The following is a 22681-nucleotide window of genomic DNA, read 5'->3' on the forward strand; positions in this document are numbered from 1 at the left end:
GATCTCTCTGCACATGGTCATAACAGCAGTTCTTACAAAACAATAGACTAAAAGCTCTTTGGGGATCTTTGTTAATTTTTAAGTGTTTTAGGAGTATAAAGAGTTCCTGAGACTAGAACTGCTGGTTGTGGAGGAATGAATGCTTAACTCTGAGCCAAACCTAGGTTTTCTAGTTGCAGCTCTATTGCTTAGCTGATTGTAAACAAATCATGTATCCTTTCTAGGCCTCTGCTTTGTCATTTGCAGAATGAATTTGTACTAGATGGTCCATAAGTTATTAAAAGTCCTATTTATGTTAGTGTCTATCATTTTTTGACTTTGCCTTTTTTGGGGGTAGGGAGAAGTGATGAAGGAAAATATCTTTCTTGAATTTGTTTGCCTTAAAACTTATGGTTTTAAGATGCATGGTTAGGATGCAGGTGTTTTGTTGCTAATATAATGTCATATTATGATGTACACAAATGTTTTATTGGAAAGGAAAAACTGCTAATTATTATGGCTCAGATTATGTTTTTATTTTGAAAGATTACTATATCTAGTATTTTTCTGCCCTTTTTTGATTGGAGATGATACTTCTGAAAAGACCTGTATTCTAGTAAACTGTGCTTTCTGCTCTGCAAAATTGTCAAATTTTCTCTCTAGCCACTGTTTTCAGATTTTGTTTCTGAGTTTTGGCTTCAAGTAGCCATTCTTGATATCAATAGTCCAGTTTTCTTGTTAAGTGTTACATATAATATTTGTTTAAGAAATCACTGTATGGCAGTGGTATTCATGTGTATATACCCTATGCTCCATTTTTTGGGGGGATGCTTTATTCATTGATCAAGTACATGAGTATCAACTAGGTGCTAGGCACTGTTCTAGCATATGCAAAGGGTAAAAGACAAAATTCCTGCCCCCTTAAAGCATTTTTAACCTAAGGAGGGAAATAGTAAATAAACATTGGAGGTCTATTGGTTGTGCTAGGGATCAGAATGAAGAAAAGCCTAATTTGGGGGATGTCTAGCAAAATTTTGCAGAGGAGATGATATCTGTATTGGGTCTTGAAGAAAAGTTAGCAGTTAAGCATTGACTATGAAAAAGGGCAGTCCAACAGGGGGCTTAGTATGGCTAAAGATTAGTCTTATTTTCTACATAGCAGAGGAAATAAGATATGTTCACAAATAAATTTGAAGCAGGATGTAAAGGGCTAAATGCTGTGTTGGGTAAAAACTAAGTTGCTGTGGGAATTTAAAGTAGGAAGACATTTCTAATGGGGTCCAGGAAAGGCTTAGAGATAGTATTTAATTGTGCCCTTGGAGGATATATATACTTTTGACAAAGAAGACTGGAGAAGGATTTCAGATGTGAGGTATAGCAGCTTGAGCAAAGAAATGTTATGTATATTAGAGTTTTCTAACTGAAAGGAGGTCAACTTAGAATCTTTAACTCAATTCCTGGGCAAATAATTGTATAACCATTGGCAACTAGTATTTTTTTTTCCAGCTTTATTGCGATATAATTGACATACAGCATTATGTAAATTTAAGGTATACAGTGTGATGATATGTTATGCATATATACTTTGAAGTGACTGCTACAATAATTACCTTTTTTTAAATTATTGTTGTGGAGAGAACATTTAAGATCTACTCTTTGGCAACTTTCAAGGATATAATACAGTGTTGCTATCTAGAGTCACCATACTGTATACTGTATATCAGATCTTTAGAACTTATAATGAAGTTTGTATGTTAACTTTTATGGCTCGATGATCTTATAAAAGCTTGTGAATGAGCCTGATAATTTTAGTTCAGCAGAGCTGTTAAAAGCATAACCCATTTTTCTTAAAGATTGTGTAGAATTTAATGACAGATTTTGAATGACAAGCATTCAAAATGTATCATTACTTGTCTTTATTTTGGTCATTTGTCAGTTGACTTTTGGGTAACATTTGATTTCTAAAATCCAAAATAAAAAATAGTTTTTTGTTTTTTTTTAAGTAATATTGGATTTATTTTGCTTATTTGAATATATCAATTATTTTTTGGTTTATTTGATAACATTCCAAATTTAGCTCTGCTATAATGCTTGTTTTGAAAAAAAATGTGCATTTGTTCCAACAAGATTGATATATTGGGTAACAATTTGAGCATAAGACAAAATTTGTATTTGCTTATTCAGGATTTTGTTTACAAGGTCAAGGTTCAGCAAACTATGGCCACCACAGTGACCTGTTTTTGTAAATAAAGTTTTGTTGGAACACACCAAACTCATTTGTTTACATTGCCCTGTGGCTGTTTTTATAGCAGAGTCTCAGAATTGGATAGTTGCAACAGAGACCCAATGGCCCACAAAGCCTAAAATATTTACTCTCTGGCCCTTTATAGAAAGTTTGCCCTAGGTGAATGCAGGAAGCTGGACCCAGCTGAACTGAGCTGCATTAAAATACATGCATATACAGGCACATGCCTCAGACCTCTATCAGCTACCTCAGTTCACCCCTTGTGTTATGAGCCACACCCATCCACATCTATTGTTACAATTTTCCATCCGATTTCAGATAACCCTCCTTCCATCACTTCACAATAATTCATGAGCTGCAACCCTTCTGATGCCCACTTCCACAAGCAAACTTCAGGTCTTTTTCAAGGTAAAGTGCCATATTTATTGTTGTACTTGTGTATTTCTTAATCACTTAATGTGTGTAAACTGTGTAAAATTGTGCTACCATTTCTATTAGGTTTTTGTCTTTTTTAAAAAATATGTCACTGATGAAGTTTTTGGAGTGTTGTGCTTCTAACCCCATTTCCCCCCCGAGTCCTATGGTGTTCATTGTATAATTTTGCATTACCTGGTGATTTTTAGGAGCTCGTATCATTGCAGAATTGACTACTTGTCATCTTGCAAAAAGTATTGATTCATTCCCCAAATATTTCTTGGACTATGTGAAGTTTAAGTGAGTTAATGGACCCAAAACACTTAGGTTAGTGTGACATAATAATTACTCAAATATTAGTTGTTACTAATTACTATTACCATGTGCCAAGAACTGTTCTAAGTACTGCTTAGGTGTACAAGACAAGGCACCCCATGGAGCTTACATTATACTTAAAAAAAATCTGTACTAATTTGCATTTTGGCTTGTAGTTCCCCCCCTCAAAAAAGATGTTTTGGTGTTTTTATAAATGATATTTTAAAAATGTCTATCCACGGATCAAAGATACTTAAAATAACTTTCTAGTCAATATATTATTCATCTCATGTACTGTTTTATTGAATGATTTTTTGAAATGTTTTTTATAACTATAACCTTGGGTGATGAATTTGATCCTACCTTCAAGCAGATAAAGAATAATCATTGCCTTTTTACTATATTTCAAAATTAAAAGTTTCCCCCAAATAGGAATATTCTCCTATATAACCTCATTATAATTAGCAAAATTAGAAATTAATCCTGATACAATACTATTTCTAATCTACAGACCTTACTCACATTTTGCCAGTTGATTCTCAATGTCCTTCATAGTGAATTCATATTTTGCCAGTTGATTCTTAATGTCCGTCATAGTGAAAGACAACGATTTCTTTTCTCTGGTCCAGGATCCAGTTCTGGAACAGGCATTGCATTTTGTTTTCATGTTTCTTTAATCTTTTTTAATCTGGAGCAGTTCACTTTACTTTTTTATCCCTTTCTATCCCATTTTTGAAGAACACTGGCCAGTTAATTTGGGTTTGTCTGATGTTTCCTTGTGGCTGTGTATTTTGCTAGAAATAGTATGAAGTGATATGCTTTTCTTTGCACATTTTATCAGGGGGTATATCTTTGCTTTTACTGTATTTTAAAATGTTTTTACTTTTAATACTAATATTATCAGCCCAATTTAGAGATTTTAAAGCTAGGTTTGGTTAATTTCTATAGAGTTAGAGAATTTGCCCACCTGTTATTTTTCTTGCCTTTCCCATTTCTAACTTTCCTCAGGTACCCCCAGCATTCAAATCAAAACACCCTATTTATGAAGTTTCACTGTGCTTTTTGAGTATCTACTAAAAATAAAGAATTAAGAATGAATGTTTCATATTAAAGTGACTGGACCTGTTAAGTATATGAAATAATACACTTCTTCCGAAGGCTGAATGTAGAGCATCCAAGAGAGCTTATTGAATATTTCAGTTTAGAGATAGAAGAAAAATATTTGATGGTACTAAATGACTTCAGAGCTTTTAAAAAATACTCAACAAATCACTATTCTTTTCTTTTAAGGAATCCCTGAGCAAGCATTATCATCATTTATATAAACATTTAGTATTCCTCTGTTCAAGGCAATTTGTTTTTTTCTCATATGGAAAAAAAGAGATGAACTCAGACCAGTTTCCTCCTTTGAGGAGTTTACACTCTAGTAGGGAGTACTCTTGGGTTTTAAAGAAGAAATTATAAGGAGAATGTGTTGCTGTTAAAGAGAAGTAAAAGAATGTTCAGTGGGTGAAGAGGGGAAAGAGAACCTTCTTTGAGGTAAGAGTTGTGGTTAGATAAGATTGGAAAGTCATGTGTGAATTATTTTGCAGAAAGCTTCAAATTCTTGCTTAGGGGTTTGTACCTTATCCTTATTTATAAACATGGGAAGCCTCTGAATGTTTTGAGCATGGGGGTGACAGATACTTGAATCCGTGCTCAACTATGCCAAATCTGTGGATTCTGCATCAGCAGATTTAAACAAACTCGATTGAAAATATTTGGGGAAAAAATTCCAGAGTACCAAAGAGCAAAACTTGAATTTGAAACACATAGGCAATTACTTAGACACCAATTATATTATATTAGGTATTATAAGTAATCTAGATAAGATTTAAAGTATAGGTGAAGAAGGTCATAGGTTATATGCAAATACTTTGCCATTTTATATAAGGGTCTTGAGCATCCTCAGATTTTGGTATGGGGGAGTCCTGGAACCAGTCCCCATAGTTACTGAGGAATGACTGTAAATTTAGGAGAATATAGTCATATACCTCTAGCTCCCACCTCTTACCCCCTAAAATAATAGCACAAGCTAAGTATCAACTGAGACATTTTAGGTATGATAGTATAGTAGTTTAGTACTTGAATTGAGGTAGAATGAACTTGGGCAAAGATGGGATTTCAAGGCAGATAATAATGACTTTTAGGTATACTTTTTCCCCCCTCCTTCCCCATTCCAAATATAATATTAAAAGATTTAAATAACTTTTATTTGTTAAGTATTGCCATCCACTTAATACTGTTTTCCATGATTTGTCTCTCACATCTGAATTCTAAACATTCACCTGATTATTCTGGATGGGAGCTAGGGCTACATGACTTGAAGAATGAATTCTGGAATTAGGTCTGATTTTCTGATGTTCTGCCTGTAAAATCTAAACTTTTAAAAATTGTAACTTTTCCTTTTGCAGAGAGAAAGAATGCCAGTTCTCTCCTAAAGACCCTTTTCTTGTAACCTCTCACAACAGAATAAAACTTTTTGCTTTGCTTTCTTGCTCTTACCACATTTTTTGCCTTCTATCTCCTTCTGAAGACTCTGCCTTTGAGTGGGGATTGGGTATGGCATATTGATGAAATGGACTGTATTTAATCACTGTGCCAAACAGAATGAAGCATTTCTTGAAGTTCCTACTGGGAATTACTGGTTTGGCCCACATGAACGTAGTTATTGCAATTAAAAATTTTTGAATGTTTCTTAGAGATCACCATTTATACATATTAAGGTAAAATGTAGGTCTTGTTCAAATGTTGCTGCTTTATTACTCAGATTTGTAACTTTTATCTGCATTAGAGCATTTATATCTTTGTATTTAAAACAATAGATCGTAATTTGTTCAGTCCTCCATTCTCTCTTAAATATTTTAGCATTTTAACCACTTAAGAGTGTATAATTTAGTGACATTAAGTACAGTGTTGTGCAACCATCATTATCTAATTCCCAAACATTTCTTTTACTCCCCCCCAAAGAAACCACATATCTGCCAATACTACTTCTCCATTCCCCTTGCAAACACTAATGTACTTTCTTTCTAGCTCAATGGATTTGGGTATTCTGAAGTTTTCATATAGAAGAAACGGTACAATATGAAGATTTATCCATATTGAATCATGTATCAGTACTTAATTCCTTTTTTATGCCTGAATAATATTTTATTAGGATATCCTACATTTGTTTACCTGTTCATCATTTGATAGGCATTTAGATTGTTTTTACCTTTTGGATGTTGTAAATAGTGCTACTGTGAATATTTCGGTATATGTTTTTATTTGGACATGTGTGTTCATATCTCTTGGGTATATACCAAGGAGTAGAATTTGCTGAGCCATATGGTTACTCTCTGTTTAACTTACTGAGGAAAGCTAAACTATTTTCTACAGTGGCACATCTTAACATTTCCGCACGTGTTATTTTCTGTTTTATTTAAAAAATTATGGCCGCTATAATGGGTGATATATATTAAAGTGATATCTCACTGTGGTTTAGTTTATTTTTTTTTTATTTAAGCAAGTTTGTTTGGAATCTGTTTGAAAAGATTTTGGTCTTGTTTAAAAAGACCAAGCAGGTCAAGAAGACGGTTAGAACTGGACATGGAACAACTGACTGGTTCAAAATTGGGCAAGGAGTATGTCAAGACTGTATATTGTCACCCTGCTTATTTAACTTATATGCAGAGTACATCATGCAAAATGCCAGGCTGGATGAAGCACAAGCTGGAATCAAGATTGCCAGGAGAAATATCAACAACCTCAGATTTGCAGGTGATACCACCCTTATGGCAGAAAGTGAAGAAGAGCTATAGGACTTCTTGATGAAGGTAAAAGGTGAGAGTGAAAAAGCTGGCTTGAAACTCAGCATTCAAAAAATGAAGATCATGGCATCACTTCCATCACTTCATAGCAAATAGATGGTGAAACAATGGAAACAGTGACAGACTTTATTTTCTTGGGCTACAGAATCACTGTGAATGGCGACTACAGCCGTGAAATTAAAAGACGCTTGCTCCTTGGAAGAAAAGCTATGACAAGCCTAGACAGTATATTAAAAAGCAGAGATATCATTTTGCTGACAAAGGTCCATATAGTCAAAGCTATGGTTTTTCCAGTAGTCACGTATGGATATTAGAGTTGGACCATGAAGAAGTCTGAGTGCTGAAGAATTGATGCTTTTGAACTGTAGTGTTGGAGAAGACTCTTGAGAATCCCTTTGACTGCAAGGAGATCAAACCGTCAATCCTAAAGGAAACCAACCCTGAATATTCATTGGAAGAACTGATGTGGAAGCTGAAGCTCCAATACTTTGGCTATTTGATGTGGAGAACCAACTCATTGGAAGAGACCCTGATGCTGGTAAAGTTTGAGGTCAGGAGGAGAAGTGGATGACAGAGGACGAGATGGTTGGATGGCATCACTGACTCAATGGACATGAATTTGAACAAACTCTGGGAGATAATGAAGGACAGGGAGGCCTGGTTATGCCAACAGTTCATGGGGTTGCAAAGAGTCAGACACGACTTAGTGACTGAACAACAAACTACTCAATATTAAAAAAATAGATCCAACCAAGACATTTTCAGTATTAGATTATAAACTGTGTAAAATGTGATTAGGGACAGGAGATGAATATGAGAAATAATTTCTATTAATAGTGAATAAAGTTTACTATGTACTGTTTATTAACAGTTTTGTGGATTCTTGTACACATTTGCAAATATCTGTGCACTATGGGGAATACAGCTCTGTCATAGCATAAAAGTTAGCATTGCTTAATGGTAAGATATACTTTGTTAAAATCTTAACTCAATTTCATGCTTACTTTGGAAACTTATTTAGTCTCTCTGAATCTTGATGATTACCTTCTGAAAAATGGATGTTAAAAGTAGAAGAAATTGAATCAGTCAACATTAAATAAGATGCCATTTCCATTTTAAGTATTCAGTGTTACTGATCAGGGCAAATGCCCTAAGGTGGAACATTAAAATTTTTTACAAGACTCTATCTTAGTAGGAGGGAAGGCCATAGCAAAAAACAGAGGCTAAGATCTTGTAGGACCTGCAAGAAAACCTCAAGATTTTGGCTTTATTTAACTGTGATAAAATTGACAAACTATACTATTTTAACCATTTTTAAGTGTACAATTTAGTGTCCTTACATAAATCACATTGTTGTACAAACATCACCACTATCTCCAGATCTTTTCATCACCCCAAACTAAAACTCCATATGTATTAAATAATTCCCCAGTCCCCTCTCCCTTAAACCCTGGTACTACTGTTCTACTTTCTGTGTGAATTTGACTCTTCTTGATACCTCTGAATAAACAGAATTGTACAATATTTTTCCTTTTTTGTTTGGCTTTTTTCACTTAGCATAGTGTCCCTAAGGTTTATCCATTTTGCAGCATGTATCAGAATTTCATTTCTTTTTAAGGCTGAATAATATTCCATTCATTATATGTATGTACCACATTTAGTTTATCTGTTTATATGTTGATAGGCATTTGGGATGTTTCTTATCTTTTGGCCATTGTGCATAATGCTAATGTAAACTTTGGTGTGCAAATGTGTGTTTGAATCCCTGTTTTTAGTTCTTTCAGGCATATACCTTGAAGTGGATTTCTATCTTTAATCTCTTGGGGAACTACCAAACTGTTTTTCTCTGTGGCTGCACTATTTTACATTCCTACCTGCAACATATAAGGGTTCTAATTTCTCTAGATTCTTTCTAAAAATGGATTTTATTAAAAATTTTTTTTTGATAGCAGTCATTCTAATGGATGTGAAGTGTTTGTGCTTATTGGTGCTTTGTTTGTCTTCTTTGGACAAATGTCTATTGATGTCTTCTGCACATTTTATGGTTTTTCTTTAGTTGTTCAGTCACTCAGTCGTGTCCAACTCTTTGTGACCCCATGGACTGCAGCACGCCAGGCTTCCCTGTCCTTCACCATCTCCCGGAGCTTGCTCAAACTCATGTCCATTGAATTGGTGATACCATCCAACCATTGTGTTCTCTGTCATCCCCTTCTCTTCCTGCCTTCAATCTTTCCTAGCATCGGGGTCTTTTCTAATGATAATTATTGATAGTTACCCCTTGTTGTTCAGTCACTCAGTCATGTCCAACTCTTTGCAACCCTGTGGACTGCAGCATGCTAGGCTTCCCTGTACTTCACTATCTCCTGGAGTTTGCTCAAACTCATGTCCATTGAGTTGATGATGCCATTCAACCATCTTATCATGTGTGGCCCTCTTCCCCTGCCCTCAATCTTTCCCAGCATATCAGGGTCTTTTCCAGTGAGTCTCTTCCAATAACTCCTTATTAGATATATAATTTGTGAATGCTTTCCCCCATTTTATGGATTGCCTTTTCACTCTCTTGGTAGTGTTCTTTGATACACAAAAGTTTTGACTTTTAATAAAGTCCAAGTTATCTATTTTTGCTTTTGTTGTGTGTTTTTGGTACCATCCAAGAAATCGTTGCCAAATCTAAAGTCATGACGTTTTATCTGTCTGCTTTCTTCTTTTATTTTTAAAACTTTGTTTATATATTTTTGGTTGTGCTGGGTCTTTGTTGCCACACACATGATTTCTCTGATTGTGGCTAGTGGGAGCTACTCTCTAGTTGTGGAGTGTGGGCTTATTGTTGCAGTAGCTTCTCTTGTTGCAGAGCACAGGTCTAGGCGTGTGGCTCAGTAGTTGTGGCACACTGGCCTAGTTGTTCCATGACATGTGAAGTTTTCCTGGATTAGGGATTAAACTTGTGTTCCCTGCACTGACAGCCAAATTCTTATCCCCTGTAGCACCAAGGAAGTCCTTTGGAATGTTTTTGATTGTCAATTCAAGTAGGGAGATTGACTAATTGCCCCCACTCCCTCCATTTGCTGAATGCTATCTTTGGCATTTAACCATGTAGTAACTTACCATTGTTTATTTTGTAGTATACCTCTGAGTTACACTGTGATGTTCTTTTATTTCAGCCTAATGGACTCTGTTTAGCAGGTATGCCAGCAGTGAATTCACTCAGCTTTTGTTTTTTTGGCACATTTCTTTTGCATTTTTCAAAGATACCTTTACTACATATAGAATTCTTGGTTGACATTTTTTTCCACAGCATGTGAAATATGTTATCTCACTGTTGTGTGGTATTTAACTATTTTGTTAATGAAAATCCTGTGTACTTATCATTCTCTTGTTGATTTCAAGCTTTTCTTGGCTTTTGACAGTTTAGTTATGTTTTGTCTCAGTGTGGATCTCTGTCTGTCCTACTTGGAGTTAATTGAGCTTTTTGGATTCATGTATTTCTTGAAATTTGGTAAGTTTTTGGCAGTTATTTCTTTAAACATTCATTCCGTTCCTTTTTCTCTATCCTCTCCATCTGTGACTCTCATTATGAATGTGTTGGTAGGCCTGATGGTGTCTTAAAGGTCTCTCATGCTCTTTTCATTTTTTTTTTATCCTATTTTGTTTCAGTGTCTCATACTAGGTAATCTCAATGGGGCTTTATTTAAGTTTACTGAATTTTTCTTCTCTCTATTCAGATCATCTGTTCAATCTCTATAATGAGTTTTTCACTATTGTACTTTTATTTTGTAAAAGTTTATTTGGTTGTGTTTTGTAGTTATTTTTCTGAATATTCTTTCCCTGGTAAGACTTGTTTTCCTTTAATTTTTCTTTTCTTCTTCTGTTTTTGCCATGCTGCGAGGTGTGGGGATCTTAGTTCCTTGAACAGAGTTTGAACCCGCACCCCTGCATTGGGAGTGTGGAGTCTTAACCATTGGGCTGCTAGGGAAGTCCCTCCTTTATTATTTTTTTTTTTGTTCATGGTTTTCTTTAACTCTGTGAGTATATTGAGGACAGTTGTTTTAACATCTTTGCCTACTAATTCCAGCATCTGGGCTTCCTTAGGAGCAATTCTGTTACTGTCTTCTTTTTCCTCTGTGAATGGGCCATACTTTATTTCTTTGCATGCTTGTAACTTTTTGTTGAAAATGGACATTTTGAATATTGTAACGTGGTAACTTTGGAAAACATTCTTTCTTCTCCACAGGATTTGTTGTTGCTGTTTGTTATGGATTGTAGTTTTTGCTTAGGGAATTTTATAACCTATTTTTATTATGACTATTCTTTGTCTTGTGTGGACACTGAAGTGTTTGTTCTGGTAGATTATTCATCAATTAGTGGTTTGACTGAACTTTCCATAAATGGATCAAAGCAAAAAATACAGACAAACTACAAACAAAACCCCAAATCCAGACAAAACTACTCTCTCAGTCTTTGGAGATTGACTTGGCATTGGGGCACTTCTCAGTGCTTGGCCATTTCATTTAAAACTCTTCCCTAGCCCTCCCTGCTTGATTGTGTGGAGGCTAAAGGTGAGCCATAGATGAACACTTATGGCCTTCTGTCTTTTCTGAGCATGTGTCCAGCCCTGAGTGTGTGTGGGCTTCCAAATTCCCTGGTCTATGTAGGAGCTTTTCAGAGTCCCTGTTCCTTCTATGTATGTCTTTCTCCATCCAGCTTTTTCCTTCTTATCCTTTTATGTCTGTCTAGTGCCTGGCCCGCTTGTTATTCCTTGCCCCAGGTGACTGTGGATAGTATATTTTCCTTTAAATGCTTTGTATAAAGGTTGCTCATTTCAGGAACTTGTTCTTCCTCCTGAGGTGGGTGAAAGAAATGGAAACCTGTGATGCAGTATGCCAGGTAACTACCAAACAGGTGAGAACACACAACTACCATTCTTTAAGAATAAGGTCCGTATTATTCCTTTTGACATCTGCAGGTTGTGCTAGAATTGTAGGCCACTGTCTTCATGGCCACCACGTAGCTGAGGAGTGAGGCATGGTAGGTGCATAAAATAAAATACCACAGTGCTCTCATTTCAAAGTTCAGCAGCTTTTTCTATTAAGTGCTCCCCTGGTGGTTGTAATGTTTTGATTACAAGATTCTAGAGTTCCAAAAAAGTTGATTCTGATGACAGTTTTTACCAGCATAATTGTTGCCATAGTGGAGGGACAGAATTTTGGAGTTACTCACTCCACCACTGTGTATAATGTTGTTCTTGGTCTGTTTGTTTTAATCCCTATGCAATGGCACATTTTCTTTAAAATTAATTTTTTAAATTGAAGTGTTGGGCTTCTCCAGTTGCTCAGTGGGTAAAGAATCTGCCTGCATTGCAGGAGACACAGGAGATGTGGATTCGATCTCTCAATCAGAAATATCTCTGAGAGATCGGAATGGCAACCCACTCCAGTATTCTTGCCTGGGAAATCCCATGGACAGAGGAGCCTGGTGGGCTGCAACCTATGGGATCTAAAAAGAGTTGAATGTGACTGAGCATGAGCAAGGACAGATGGATAGTTGATTTACAGTGTTGTATTGGTTTCAGGTGTATAACAAAATGATTCAGTTATCTATCTGTATTTATTTTCAGATTCTTTTCCCATATGGGTTATTACAAAATATTGACTGTAGTTCCCTGTGCTATAGTAGTGTGTATATATTAATCCCAGACTCCTAATTTATCCCTTCTGCCACATTTTCTTAATAAGTGTAGCTTTTTATGAAGTCTTGATATCTGCTAGGGCATGAGTGCCCACATTGTTCGTACTATCTTGGTTATTCTTGTACTGTTCCATGTTATGTATCTTTTTCTTGTATTTCTAAATGCTTTGATTGGTGTTTAATTCTATTTTGATAAACACTTTAGAGGCCTACTGTGAGCCAAGCATTGTTTTAGATCAACATTTCTCAAACTTGGCATTATAAACATTTTGGTCCAGGTAATTATTTGTTGTGGGAGGCTGTCCTGTGTGTGCATTGACTCTCTGTCCTCTATCAATAGATACCAGTAACAACACCCCCTTCCCCACCCTCCACCAGTTGTGACAAGCAAAAATGTTTAAAGATGTTTTCAGATAGTTCCTGTGGGAGGTGGTGGTATGGGGGTGACACAGTCCTCCCACTTGAGAACTACTATTCTAGATGATAGGGATTCACAGATAATTAATACTGAGCTAAGAGGAGGAGTAAATGACTGAAATACTCTGTGATATGGTTAAGTATGTATATGAACCAAGGAATGTTGACAAACAGTAAAAATTGCCATGGAGTTGGGTCTTAAGGCTAGATAGTGATGTTATTTAGGAAGGGAGATGTTCTAGGTGGTAAGAAGTCTAGAGACTTGGTAAAAGGACCCTTACTTGAGCCTTGAGAGCAGAAAGAAATTGTGTGATTGGAGAGGATATGGAATGTAGACTTGAAGAAAAGGAAGGGAGTTGGGGTCAGATTTGAAAAGGCTTTTCATGCTATTCTGTTTTATTTTTTGTCTTTTCATTATAGAAAACCAACAAATACTTTTAAAGTTTTTAGAGTAATATGTTCAACTTTTTTGTAGCAACAATAATGAAATGATAAAAAGCATATGGTGAATGTTAAACTCAAGAAGATAACACTAAAAAGGGAATACTTGTACACTGTTGATGGGGATGTAAATTGGTACAGCTACTATGGAAAACAGTGTTGAGCTTACTTGGAAACTAAAAATAGAACTATCCTCCAGCAATTCCACCTTTGAGTATATATCTAGGAAAAAATAAGATGAAAGTGCACATCAGCAGACTGTTCTATTAAGAAGATATGTGTGTGTGTATGTGTGTGTGATGAAATATTACTCAACCATGTAAAAGGTTGAAATATGGCCATTTGCAGCAACTTGGATGGACCTACATAATATGATACTTAGTGAAATAAGTCAGAGAAAGACAAATACTATATGATATTGTTTATATGTGGAATCTAAAAAAATAATAATACAAACTAATGTATATAGCAAAAGAGAAAGCACATTCAAACAGAAAACAAACTAGTTGTTACCAATTAGGAGTATGGGATTAACAGATACAAACTACAGTATTTAAAATAGATAACAAAGATATACTGTATAGCACAGGGAATTACATCCATTATCGTGTAATAATCTATAATTGAATATAATCTAGAGAAATACTAAATCACTATGCTGTGTATCCTAAACTAACACAGTATTGTAAAATCAGCTGTTGTTGTTCAGTCGCTAAGTAGTGTCCGACTCTGCGACCCCATGGACTGCAGCATGCCAGGCTCCCCTGTCCTTCACTGTCTCCCAGAGTTTGCTCAAATTCATGTCTGATGAGTCAGTGATGCTATCTAACCATCTCATGCTCTGCTGCCCCCTTCTCCTTTTGCCTTCAATTTTTCCTGGCATCAGAGTCTTTTCCAGTGAGTTGTCTCTTCCCATCATGCCAAGGTATTGGAGCTTCAGCTTCAGCACCAGTCCTTCCAGTGAATATTTAGGGTTGATTTCCTTTAGGATTGACTGGTTTGATCTCTTTGCAGTCAAGGGAACGCTCAATAGTCTTCTCTAGCACCACAATTCGAAAGCATCAATTCTTCGGCACTCAGCCTTCTTTATGGTCTGACCCTCACGGCCATACATGTCTACTGAAAAAACCATAGCAGCTTTGATTATATAGACCTTTGTCGGCAAAGTGATGTCTCTGCTATTCAATTTGCTGTTTAGGGCTTCCAGGTGGCACTAGTAGTAAAGAATGTGCCTGCTAATGCAGGAGACATAAGAGACCTGGGTTCGATCCCTGGGTCAGGAAGATCCCCCGGAGGAGGGCACAGTGACCCACTCTACTATTCTTGCCTAGAGAATCCTATGGACAGAGGCGCCTCGCAGGCTAGAGTCCATAGGGTCTCAGAGTCCATCATGACTGAAGTGACTTACCATGCATGTACAGGTTTGTCATAGCTTTTCTTCCAAGGAGTAAGTGTCTTTTAATTTCATGGCTGTAGTCACGGTCTGCAGTGATTTTGGAGCCTAATAAAGTAAAAACTCACCATTTCGGTTTTTTACCCCTTCTATTTGTCATGAAGTGATGGGACCAGATGCCATGATGCAAGTTTTTTAAATATTGATTTTCAAGCAAGCTTTTTCACTCTCTCTTTCACCCTCATCAAGAGGCTCTTTAGTTACTCTTCACTTTGCTGCCAGTAGAGTGGTATCATCTGCATGTCTGAGGTTGTTGATACTTCTCCCAGCGTCTTGATTCCGGCTTGTGATTCATCCAGCCCAGCATTTTGCATGAAGTAATCTGCACAGAAATTAAATAAGCTGGTGACAATATACAGACTTGTCGTACTCATTTTCCAATTTTGAACCAGTTCACTGTTCCATGTCCAGGTCCAGTTCTAATGGTTGCTTCTTGACCCATATACAGGTTTCTCAGGAGACAGGTAAGGTGGTCTGGTATTCCCAACTCTTTAAGAATTTTCTACAGTTTGTTGTGATCCACACAGTCAAAGGCTTCAGTGTAGTCAATGAAGCAGAAGGAGATACTTTGCTGGAACTCCCTTGCTTTCTCCATTATCCAACGAATGTTGGCAATCTGATCTTCTAGTTCCTCTGCCTCTTCAAAACCCAACTTGTACATGTGGAACTTCTTGGATCACATGCTGGTGACGCCTGGCTTGAAGGATTTTGAGCATAACCTTGTTGGCATGGGAAATGAGCACAGTTGTATGGTAGTTTGAAAATTCTTTGTATTACCTTATTTAGGATTGGAGTGAAAACTGACCTGTGCCAGTCCTGTGGCCACTGCTGAGTTTTCCAAATTTGCTTACATAATTGAGTGCAGCACTTTAACAGCATCCTTTTTTTAGGATTTGAAATAGCTCAGCTGGAATTCCATCACTTCTGCTAGCTTTGTCATAGTAAAACTTTCTAAGGCCCACTTGACTTCACACTGCAGAATGTCCGGCTCTAGATGAGTGATCACACCATCATGGTTATCTGGGTCATTAAGACCTTTTTTCTCTATGTATATATTCTGTATTCTTCTGTGTATTCTTGCCACCTGTTTTTTTTTTTTTTTTCTATAAAATAGTACGTTTATTGGTTAAGAAGAATATTGTATTTGAAAAGTACCTTCCTTCTGGGATTTTCAAATAAATTTGCAGATATCATTTTATTCATCCACACAGCAGAAACTTTGGAAACCAGAAAAATGGAAAAAAGTATGGCTTTTTATACATTTAACGCTATACAACCAGTTCAACTATTTCCTCATTCTGGTGACTATGAGAGTACAAAGGAACCATTTACTCTTTTCCCTGGCATCACTCCACCTCTTGGGGAAATTTGTGGTAGGTGACTGTGGCTTCTTGGTCATATGATTCCTAGGGACAGTACAGGAATTCAGTGAGGGAGTTTAAAATGTTTCAGATAACTGTCAACATTCCATGGTTACCACCTCTTTCTAATTTCTTCTGCTTCCATTAGGTCCTTACCGTTTCTGTCCTTTATCATGCCCATCCTTGCATGAAATGTTCCTGGATATCTCCAGTTTTCTTGAAGAGATATCTAGTCTTTTCCATTCTCTTTTTTTCCTCTATTTCTTTGCATTATTCATTTAAGAAGGCTTTCTTATCTCTCCTTGCTATTCTCTGGAACTTTGCATTCAGTTGGGTATGTCTTTCCCTTTCTCCCTTACCTTTCACTTCTCTTCTTTCCTGAGCTATTGGTAAAGCCTCCTCAGACAACCACTTTGCCTTCTTGCATTTCTTTTTCTTTGGGATAATTTTAGTTGCCACCTCCTGTACAATGTTACAAACTTCTGTCCATAGTTCTTTAGACCCTCTGTCTACCAGATCTAACCCCTTGAATGTATTTTAGTCACCTCCACTGTGTAGTTGTAAGGGATTTGATTTAAGTGAAGAGTGAAAGTGAAGTCTCTCAGTCGTGTCTGACTCTTTGCAACTCCATGAACTGTAGCTCCTTCCTCCATGGGATTTTCCAGGCAAGAATACTGGAGTGGGTTGCCATTTCCTTCCCCAGGAAGATCTTCCTGACCCAGGGATTGAACCCGGGTCTCCTGCATTGTAAGCAGTTGCTTTACCGTCTGAGCAACCAGGGAAGTCACACCTGAATGGCCTAGTGGTTTTCACTACTTTTTTCAAGTTAACCCTGAATTTTGCAATAAGGAGCTCATGACCCGAGCCATTGTTAGCTCCAGTTCTTGTTTTTCCTGACTGTATAGAGCTTCTCCATCTTTGGCTGCAAAGAATATAGTCAATCTGATTTTGATATTGACCGTTTGGTGATGTCCATCTGAGAGTCATCTCTTGAGTTCTGAGAAAAGAGTGTTTGCTATGACAGCGTGTTCTCTTGGTAAAACTCTGTTAGCCTTTGTCCTGCTTCACTTTGCACTCCAAGGCCGAACTTGCCTGTTATTCTGAGTATCTCTTGACTTCCTCCTTTTGTATTCCAATCCGCTGTGATGAAAAGGCATAATTTTTTGGTGTTAGTTCTAGAAGGTCTTGTAGTTCTTCATAGAACTGGTAACTTCAGCTTCTTTGGCATTAGCGGTTGAGGCATAGACTTGGATTACTGTGATGTTTAATGGTTTGCCTTGGAAACAAACTGAGCTCATTTTGTCATTTTGGAGATTGCATTTAAGTACTGCATTTCAGACTCTACTACTCTTCTGCTGACTATGAGGGCTACTGCATTTCTTCTAAGGGATTCTTGCCCATAGCTGTAGATATAATAATGGTCATTTCAAACAAAAACTTGAATTAAAAAATATTTATTTATTTGGTTGCATTGGGTCTTAATTGCCACATGCCAGCTCTCCATTGTGGCACATGGATTTAGTTGTCCCAAGGCCTGCGGGATCTTAGTTCCTAGATGAGAGATTGAACCCACGTTCCCTGCATTGTGGATTCTTAACCAGTGGACCACCAGAAAAGTCCTGGTCATCTGAATTAAATTTGTCCATTCCCTTTCCATTTTAATTCACTGATTCCTAAGATGATGTTGTTCAACCTTTCCATCTTCTGTGTGACCACATCCAATTTACCTTGATTCATGTACCTAACATAATATGTTCTATGCAATATTGTTGTTTATAGCATGGGACTTTACTTTCACCACCAGACCCATCCATAACTGAACATTGTTTCCGTTTTGGCTCAGCCATTTCATTCTTTGTGGAGCTATTAGTAATTGCCCTCCACTCTTCCCCAGTAGCATATTGAACAGCTTCTGACTTGTGGGGCTAATCTTCCCACGTCATACTTTTTCCATTTTAATACTGTCCATACGTGCCCTGACGTTTCACTTTCATGCATTGGAGAAGGAAATGGCAACCCACTCCAATGTTCTTGCCTGAAGAATCCCAGGGACGGTGGAGCCTGATGGGCTGCCATCTATGGGGTTGCACAGAGTCCAACACGACTGAAGCGACTTAGCAGCAGCAGCAGCAGCATACGAGCCCTGAATGGCATGGCTTGTAGGTTCATTGAGTTATGCAAGCCCCTTCGCCATGACAAGGCTGTGATCCCTGAAGGAGAAATGAAGATAATAGTACATACTTGAGGTGGTTCTGAGGATTAATAAGATCATGCATAATAAGCATTTAGAAATAGTACTTGGGAAATAATAGATACTCACTAAATGTTAGCTATGTTTTTTGTTTATATCAGCATATGTGTATATTAATCATGTTTGAATCTTCTGTGGGAACACCTAGTGAGGTGTCAGGCAAGGGACACTTAAATGAACGCCTTGGATGTGTTTATGAAGTGAATTCATAAATAAGCATTAATCCAATTTTAATTGTATATAACCAGAAATGAGTTTAAACTCCAGATTTCTTTCTGTTGTTTTTTAATTGAAGTGTAATTGATGTACTTCTTACTACTGTTGTAAATACTTATATATAAATTTGAGTCCTTATTGTCTACAGGCCACTTTTCTAAGGTATGACCCTGAATTGGGTATTAAAGTAATAGTCTCTATATATTTAACTACTTGTATTCTGGACAGTTACAAGCATATTCAAAAGGAAGAAAATAGAACTGTCTAAGTACGTGATACCATCTTCAATAGTTATCTCATGGTTAATTGAATTTTCTATTTCTGTTTAATACATACTGACCTAAGTACCCCCTCACTGGATTAGTTTTAAACAAATTCTGGATGTCACATTATTGTATTGAAGTTTTTTTAAAAAAACTATACTATGATGTATTTCCCTGAAACCAGCTAGTATTTGCAAAAGGACAAGTGGATGCTTTTTTCTTTTGATACTAATACAAAAATCAGATTACCTTCCTGACTTCTGTTAGGTGATAGTGTTTTAGATGTTTGGAGTCCATCCATACTTAAAGTGTAGAAGCTAGTATACTCTCACATTGGAGAAGGCAATGGCACCCCACTCCAGTACTCTTGCCTGGAAAATCCCATGGATGGAGGAGCCTGGTGGGCTGCAGTCCATGGGGTCGCTAAGAGTCACACACCACTGAGCAACTTCACTTTCACTTCTCACTTTCATGCATTGGAGAAGGAAATGGCAACCCACTCCAGTCTTCTTGCCTGGAGAATCCCAGGGACGGGGGAGCCTGGTGGGCTGCCGTCTCTGGGGTTGCACAGAGTCGGACATGACTGAAGCGACTTAGCAGCAGCAGCAGCATGCTCTCACATTATTAAGGCATAAAATTTTCAACATTTTCTTCTGAAATACTTCAGACTTTGGGGAATGATTTTACATATATTCACCACCTAGATTCTACCTTTAACATTTTACTACACTTGTTTTATCACATATTTTCCATGTATCTAACTCTAATGCAGCAGTCCATCTTGTTTTTTTTACTCATTTCAAAGTAAATTCCAACAATCAGTATAATTAAAGTTCAGTTTTTAAAGCTGTTTTTTCAACTGTTTTTTTTTTTCAGATTTCTTTTTGTGTAAACTTTATTTTTGTGAATGATCTGAAGTTCTGAATTGTGGCCACTCATAGTCTCTGTGGTTTCAGTGCTTCTCATTTTGAACTTCGCTTTCATATACCGTGAACCTTTATTAGATTATGTAGGTTACATACCAGTAATTAATATTTAACCAAACTAAAGTAGCATGAATAATGAGAATTTTGCATATGTGTTTTCACTGGTTTTTAAAGAAAATTTATTTTAGGAAATAATTGTGTGTCCCATTGTGGTATGTTAAACTAATATGTAATTTTAGTAATCTCTTTTAAATTTTTCTATTTAACAGTTAATGTCAGGGTCCGATCCCCTGGAGGAGGGCACAGCAACCCACTCTAGTATGCTTGCCTGGATAATCCCATGGACAGAGGAGTCTGGTGGGCTACAATCCATGGGGTCACTGAGAGTCGGACATGACTCAAGTGACTGAGAACACACTGAGGTCCATAAGTCACTGTTTTAGTGTTTAGCTCTTTTTCTTTGATCTTGGTATTCTGTAAAGTGTGTAAATATTGTTTGTTCTCCATATGACTACATGCCTCATGACAGAAAAATCTATTTACCACATTATGAACTTTTTGAATGCTCATAATAGCCATGTGGGGCTTCCTAGGTGGTGCAGTGGAAAAGAATTCGCCTGCCAAAGACGCAGGGTATGCTGGTTTGATCCCTGGGTCGGGAAGATCCCTTGAAATAGGAAATGGCAACCCGGTCCAGTATTCTTGCCTGGAGAATTTCACAAAGGAGCCTGGAGGGCTATAGTCCATGGGTTTGCAAAGAGTTGGACAGAACTGAACACACATTCAGTAGCTATATAGTAAATGCTGTTGAGTAAATAAATGAGATAATTTTATCAATTCATATTGCAACTTTGTTTTTTTGGTTCAGTATTTTGGGGATTTTGAGGTAGCTTTAGATATGCACTCTTCAGTACAATAGCCATTAACTGTCTGTGGCTATTGAGCACCTGAAATGTGGCCAGTGTACATTGAGATGTGCTGAAAGTATATTTGCACACAGGATTTTGAAGACTTACTATGCAAAAAAGTAAAATATCTCATTACTAATTATTTTATATTAATTATATATTGAAATGATAATTTGGATATATTGGACTAAGTAAGATTAAAATTAATTTCACCTGCATTTTTTAAAATGTGACTTCTGCTGCTAAGTCACTTCAGTTGTGTCCGACTCTGTGCGACCCGATAGACGGCAGCCCCCCAGGCTCCTTTGTCCCTGGGATTCTCCAGGCAAGAAGACGGGAGTGGGTTGCCATTTCCTTCTCCCAAATGGCTTCTAGAAAATTGTAAATTATATTTCTGGCTTACATTATACCTCTGTTGAACAACACTGATCTGGATTGCTCGTTTTTCATTTTATTAGTTTTCAGTTGAATGGGTATACTACAATTTATCTGTATACCATAGGTGGATATTTAGAATATTTTTCTAATTTGGTACTATTAAAAAATGTTACTGAGAACATTCTTAAATGTTTCTCTGCACATGTGCTAGAGCTTCTTTAGGAGGTCAGTTCTGTTTTTTATTATAAGATAATTGCCAAATTGGTATCCATAATGGTTTTACTAATTTACACTTCCACTGGCAATTTGAGAATTTTCTTATTCTATATTTCTCCATTCTGGCCAATGTGTTTTTATAGACAATTGTAACTTAACCCTTAAATTAACAGCTTAAGCAAGCACTGGTAATTCTTTAAGTTTCTCCTAGTGAATCTTTTGTAATAGTCAGTGCACATAGCCCTTTTTTCTGTACTACTTATATTCTGAATAGATAAAAATTGATTTTAAAATTTTGCAGCCATAATGCAGACCCTATTAGTAGGCAGCTACAGTTCTTGCAACAAAAGTATATCTATCTTTTTAAGTGCCGTTAGCTTGAGAAAAAGCTTCTGGCATCTTTCTTTACATGATGGGATACTATACTGACATTAAAAATTGTTTTAGAAAATAATACTGCAGAAGATTATTCACTATATATTAATGGAGAGGAAAGGTTGCAAAACAGTTAAGTAACCATTCAATTTTGTTAAAAAAAAAATTCCCCAACATGTATGCTAACATCAGCTGACATTATATTATGTACTTCGCACCTCTTCATATTCCATTTTCTCTAGTGGACTTACTAGGGACAGAGGATGTGGAGGGTGTCCTTAGCAACAATAAGCTAAAACTTCCACACCTGGAATAATATTATAGGCTAGAGAGAGTGACTAAATGTGCTGTAATTGTTCCCATTTTAAATATTAAATATCAGGCTTTCCTTAAGGTACAAATGGACCCAAACTATATTATTCTTTACCTGTTGTTTTTTCAGTATTAGAGAAACTTTTCCAAGAATTAGAAATTGTCATTTAACTTCAGTAAGAAGTCTATTTGCATTTGATATTTTCTACTCTTTTGGAAAGAAAATAGTGGAAAATGGATTAATCTTCAATCCTTTGGAATAAAATTTAGATGGTTTGAGCTCTGGTCTCAAATTAGTTTCATTTGGAATTACCTGATAAAAGGTTAGATTTGGGTTCAAAGCCAGTTCTGTAATCTTTGAAAAGTTACCCAACAACCAAGTTGTTTTTTCACTTATGCAGTGAATATGGTAATACCTACATGAAAATCTTTATCACCTGCCTAGCATAGTGTAAACACTTAATAAAATTGAGTTGCTTTATCTCTTCCTTTTCTGTTTTTCAGAGTAGATGCAGTTAATAGCTGGAGACAGAATTGATTAGGTATCAATTTCATGAAAAGAACTATGAATAGTTTTGATGTACATATCAAAAAAATAGAGAAGTTACCATGTAAGTTGATTCTGATTTTTCATACCTTCCCCCTCAGGTATCTATCACGTGGAGTATTGAGTTC

The 22681-nt window shown here is 36.6% G+C and overlaps 1 protein-coding gene across 10 annotated transcripts in view; it reads left to right on the forward strand.

The window, feature by feature from the left end:
• ATRX (ATRX chromatin remodeler) overlaps positions 1-22681 on the forward strand; it is a 286038-nt gene that overhangs the window by 4788 nt on the left and 258569 nt on the right. The window contains exon 2 of one of the 10 annotated variants that reach the window (XM_005227976.5): positions 2543-2632. The exons of the other annotated variants lie outside the window; for them this stretch is intronic. The gene's annotated coding sequence lies outside the window, so the exon portion shown is untranslated. The remainder of the gene's footprint in view (positions 1-2542; positions 2633-22681) is intronic. 10 annotated transcript variants of the gene reach the window in all.

The sequence above is a fragment of the Bos taurus genome, chromosome X (assembly GCF_002263795.3).
Source record: "Bos taurus isolate L1 Dominette 01449 registration number 42190680 breed Hereford chromosome X, ARS-UCD2.0, whole genome shotgun sequence".
Taxonomy (NCBI): Eukaryota; Metazoa; Chordata; class Mammalia; order Artiodactyla; family Bovidae; genus Bos; species Bos taurus.